This window comes from Pinus tabuliformis, chromosome 3_2, assembly GCF_031772625.1.
Source record: "Pinus tabuliformis cultivar Carrire ecotype Pingquan chromosome 3_2, CPIR1, whole genome shotgun sequence".
Classification (NCBI taxonomy): Eukaryota; Viridiplantae; Streptophyta; class Pinopsida; order Pinales; family Pinaceae; genus Pinus; species Pinus tabuliformis.
Window position 1 is genome coordinate 518,975,507 of NC_142302.1, and position 6,000 is coordinate 518,981,506.

The following is a 6,000-nucleotide window of genomic DNA, read 5'->3' on the forward strand; positions in this document are numbered from 1 at the left end:
TCCTTATATGGCAATGTTATCCCTTCTGTATTTACCATTGGTTTATCGGTTTGGTTATTTTTGACCACTATGGTTCTGAATGTCAAAAATTCTTCTCAACCAGGCTCTTCTCCAACTGAACAATATCAACCTTTGATTGATCCTAAAGTTGACTCCTTGCCTTCTTCACCTATTCAGTCTTCTTCCACTTCTTCCTCTTCTTCCTCTTCCTCTTCATATGGTTAAAACTTGCAAGTCAGTAACTAGGTGGATAAGAAGAAGAAGAAGAGGAAGATTAAGAAGAATAAAAACAAGAAAAAGGCCAACTAAGGAGTCATTGCTACAGATGCAGCTAATGTTGAGAAACATTCTAATCAACCCCATAAAGTGAAATTCCCTTGCAAGCTTTCTAAGGGTGACCACCTTCTTTGAGAATATCCTGGTATTCCCAAGGTATTAGAAGTGTGGTCCACAAGTTCACATTGACCTTTGTCATCACCGTCTGGAGATCATGCTGGTGATAAATCTTTAATTAATTATGGAAAAGCACATGGGAAAAAGGAAAAAGTTAAATTTCCCTTTAGGTTATGTGAAGGGCATCATCCTATTCACCTTTGTCCTTGTATTGGTGAAGCCTCGAAAGGGTTGGAGAAACATACAACTTACCACCTATTGAAGGCTCGAAATGTCCTTGCCTCAACATCGGGGAGACCACCTGATTAGGAACTTGAATACCATTCCTTTTCCGTTTGGGATAACGGTTCCGACCGGGGATATAGGGACCAGTTTCCCATTAAAATATATGATGGGGTTTGAAGTGTGATATAGATAGGGTGAAAGCATTTTGATAGAATAAATATAAATGCAAATAAATAAATCTATATCTATCTATCTATCTAATTCGTGGGACATAACTAACTTTGCATATGTGATTTTATAAATATTTCTTTATAAATTAAAGACAATATAGATCATTAAACATTTAAAAGAGTTAAAATTAATTAAAGATAATTAAATTCATTAAATAGTTAATCAATTTAATTTTTAAGCACATATCACATAAAAACTATACCATTTCATACATACAACTAAAGATAACAATTAACACACTTTTCAATAGTGAAACAATGCTTAAATGAATTACGATATTGCATATAACAAAACAATAACTTCAATTCTTGGGGATGAGCTGGCTTGATCCGCATCTATCTCGCAAACAAGGCATCTGAAAGAGGTGGGATCATGTAGTCAGTTGCATTAACAAGGCTACAAAGTACTAACCATTGACCATAGGGATTTACCAAGAACTGTTGGTGATATTCAAGATTTAACTTGGTTAAATTCTTGATGCTATCTTATTTTTCCTTAGATTTTTATGCCAATACTCTATGACTGTTTGAGTATCTAGTAGGCATTCTTCTAGGCACTCAGTAATAATATTAGCATCTACAAGAATTTCTCTAACAATTTTGGTAACTTGGCATGCAACGTCTCTTGCTTTGTATATTGCATCTTCAGCCTACTTTAATCTAATATCCCAATTTCTGAAGAGAAGATCCTTGTATGACTCTTGTATTCCGAGAAGATTTTCTTTCATTCCCTTTATGTTGTCCTGCTAAGTAATGAATTCAGAAATCTTGTTGTTGATATCTTCATAGTTTTTTCTTAATTCAGACATTTGATCAGTCAATGAGTCACTGTTTTTGTAGAGGTCATTGATGAGCTTCAATTTCTTATAGAAGTTCACTTGTTGTTGGGCGAGGAGAGAATTGATCTCTCCAACTTCTTTTTTGAATTCTTCAATGTTAGTTTCCTTCTGTATCTGATTTATTTTAAGTTGAAGTTGGTTGATCTGTGCATTTTGGCTCTAAATATCAACTTCGTTTTGAACTTTCAATTGATTAAACTCAGTTTGTAATTTTGACAACTTGAGTTACCACTCCTGCTTAATATGATGTCTTGAATTAAGTAGTGTTTGTTCTAACTACAAGATTTTATCATCTTTCTCTTTAACCAGTTGTTGAACCTTAGTAGCTTTGAAAATGGTGGCCATAGTATAGGATCTCGCATATTGTGATAACTTAGCTAAATCATCAGACGAATTAGCTTGGTAATATTTCCATACCACATCTAATGAGATGCTTTCACAAAGAAATTCCTGAGAATGTTCCATTCTTCTTTTCTTCTTTTGTCGGCTAACAATGACACAGTGTTCGGAAGTACAAAAAATATCAAGAGGTGGAATGTATTCCATTCTGAGAACAATATCAGAGGTAGGGACTGTCCGGATAACTTCTTTATCTATCATTTGACTTGACAACCATTCACAAGAGGCTTTTTCTTGTTGGCTTTAGGAGTCCTATATGTCTCCATTGATGCTGAATTCTGAACTTCCTTCTCCAGTGTGATATCTAGCTCTTTGTTGAATTGATCCCACACTTTATCAAGCTCACTAGTAGATAGGAGCTCTTCTGTTTGTTTCTCTGTGGGCATATTTTATGTTTCCTTTGTAGATGGTGGCAAAGACTTTCTTGTAGGCAACTCTGGCTATAAAGTAATTAAGAGTTCAAAAGGCAGATCTGCAGCCTTTTATTTCCATATTCATGGAATAAGAAAAAATCCTCGGGGACTAGTCGAATTTGTGCTAGATGTTCCACTAATTGTTTGTATGATTCGCACATCTCAAACTAATCATCAAAGTTGTCAAGTTCATGAGAAAATGGCTTTATTTAACCTGAGTAGTGAAATCAAGAATTACCTTTCTGGGGTTGTACTGTCTAAGAGGAATAGTGGGAAACTGCATGCCGTCAATTTTTTTGACTTCTAGGACAATATGATTATAATTTCCTAAAGCATAGACTCCACATTGAATAGGAAATTGTGGCCAAATGGCCTTTTTGGATTCTTTCAAGACCTTAGTCACACCATGACCTACAGTCTGATAGGCAATTTCTCAAGCCAAAAGCTTATCAGGAACATAAATAGGAAGAACATGTGGAGCAACAAGACTCCCAAATACTCTGACATAAGTAAAATTATCTTCAGTAAACCAGTTTCCAACAACAGTGACGTCTGTCTTGGCTTCTTGAGATAAATTGGGGGCATTTTGATAAAAAATGGCTTTGTACAAAGGCATCATCATTTTATTGCAAATTTTGTAAAAATGGGGCTAGTACTTAGACTCCCATAAGATATCATGATATAAGTGAATTGGTGTAGGATCCTTGAGTGTCCATTTCCATCCCATTGAAGGAAAATCAAAAGAAAAACAAATGGCATCCATAATATAGGCACTCATATAAAAAGCTGGCACGATTCTCTTTGAAACACTGTGCTTTTGCCTATATTCTAAGATTTTGGATGCAATATTGTTGGACAAGATAGTAGCCCAATCCATAATTTTAGAATTAGAAGCAGCTTGAATCAAGGGAACCCATTCAATTGTAAATATTTGTGTGTTTGGAGAACCGAACAGTGTACATATCATAGCAACAACATAATACAATGGACCAGTAAGAGAAGCTAAAGTATACATACCCTTACTATCATGCTCGTGCTTTCTTGGGTCTTGTCTCCATTGTCTAATGGGCTCCAGATCTATTTTGTTCTTGTCCACAAACCTTTTAAGAAATTTCTTGTCGTAAATCTTCTGGGGGTCTGGAAAATGATACATTCTCTTCAAATCTACATCTTTGAAGGACCCTACTATTGTTTGCCTTGATGTTAATAATGCCCTGTCTTCGATATTCACATTATCAATCATCCATTTGATCGTATTTGCATAGGATAGAGTTTTAGGCTGTTTCGATGGAGAAACGAATTGGCGACATCAGAGAAGGTAGCTTCAGATGTTGATGGGGCATCTATTGTTGCTTGCTTGACTGCTACTACCCTGGGTCTTTCTTCTTCAAATATATTATACATCGATTCCTAAGAGGAGGTACCAGAATCCAACATGCATGTAGTCTGTGAACAATGGCGCCATCTCTGTTGCTTTTGGTTTGGACTAAGTTGTTTATGTTTGAACTAACAACCCTTTTCCTTTCTTTCCTGCTTTGGACATTTCAACGAAATGTTGTTTATTAGGATTTTCCTGCAGAAAGGAAACACAGAGGAATGTTTAGATCTCCAAGGATGAAAGGACATGTAGGCTATATACAAACATTTCAAATAACAACTTGCTAATCAAATCAATTTCTTCAATCGAGGGACATTAAAACCATTAAATTTGAAATTTAATGAAAATCTAATTACACACAGATCCTCATTAAGTGGAGCTTAGTCAACAATTTTGCATCGCAAATATATTTTGGAAGTGTTTTGTTTGAAGTGATGTTGTGATGTGCGATGTGCAATGTGTGATATGCGATATCATATACATTGCATCGGGGATCAGGCAACATTCTTTTCTATCGCGATCACAACATCGAAATGTATGAGCTAAGGAAGAGTCAGTAGGAATGTGCGATTTGTGATCTGCAATGATGATGTGTCTCTGTGGTGGGTCAGATGAAGCTTTATGTGTGGGGGAGCATTTTCCTTTATTTTCTTGTTTTATTAAGAGAATCTTTATTTGCAAAGGATATTTCGCATCACATTATTTGATACAGGATATTACCGCAGCCTCTAAACATTCATGATGCATGATTTTATTTAAAAAGTAAACCTAAGCTATTCTACTAAGGATTAAACCTAAAAAGATAGTTAGAAATGACATATTTTGGGTTTTTTTTGGAATTTTTGAAATATAGATTGATTATAATTAATATATTTATTATGAAACCTAAAGAAAAAATTTAAAAGGGTCCCCATTATTTAAATGTTCTAACTATAAATAATAGGGGATTGTTGGGTACCACAACACCACCCTAATCTTCCTATTGGTTATCAAAAGCTTTTCTTTGACCCTCCACTAGTTGATCAAATGGTTGATCAAGATTCATATTCGGTCAATCCCGCTCTCTCTGAAAGTGAATCCCATGAGTTTGTTCCCAAACAACCATTGATTGAGAAAATGGTTGACTTGATTCCATCTTTAGTTGATTGTGTCTATCTTGCAGAGAGTGAAGTTCATACCACTCAATTTCTCCTTGTTTCTTTAGATTCCAAATAATTAGGGGGGAATCCTCCTCTTCCCACAGTATAGGGGGGCAATCCTCCTATTCCCACGGTACAGTGGGGCGATCCTTCCATTCTCATAATGCAAGAGGGAAGTCCACCCCATTCCAATGGCACCCTATCCAAGTAGTTTAGTCACTTTCTTTAATTAGAGTCAACTGGCAGCATATAGTCTTCCTTCCTATGTGACCTTTCAGATCATGTTAGAGGCTTATAATGTGGTCGTACTTGGCACAACCATAAATGAAGGTGCATCTGTTAGTATTCTATCTTCAACTACTTGGGAATCTTTAGGTTCTCCGCAGCTTGTGCCTGTTACCTAGAATTTATTAGATTTTAACAGAGGAACTAGTCAACGTTAGGGATCCTTCCTAAGTTTCCTATTACTTTGAAGGAAAATCATCTACCTTGACGTGATGTTTTCCACAACCCTTTAGATTTAATCTACTACTTAGCCATGACTACGTTTATGTCATGGGAGCTCTTGTCTCTTCTCTCTTTCATGTGTTGTGTTTCCCACATGAAGGAAGAATTATGACCATTGATCAACTATCATTCATTGGTCCTAATTCAACACCCATTCAACTATCTTCCCTAAATGGTTGTTACACACAAATGGTATTACCCCTACCACAGGTTAATTATGTGGCCACCTATTCTAAGCCCGCATCTACTAATTTCTAAGCACTTGTCCTTTCAAACGCGTAAAAGTAAATGAAAATATGTCTACTCAGTATAAGCTTAACCCTTTTCTGGACTAAGATAGACTAGCTACGAAAAAATAATACCTTAGTTGAACATGGCTAAGAGGTTCTCTTGAATATTGTTTTCTACCTTTTCAGATTTGAGAGACTATCTAAGAAAAGGGACCTTTGGAGTTTTCTTTTCTGCCTCTTTTTCAAA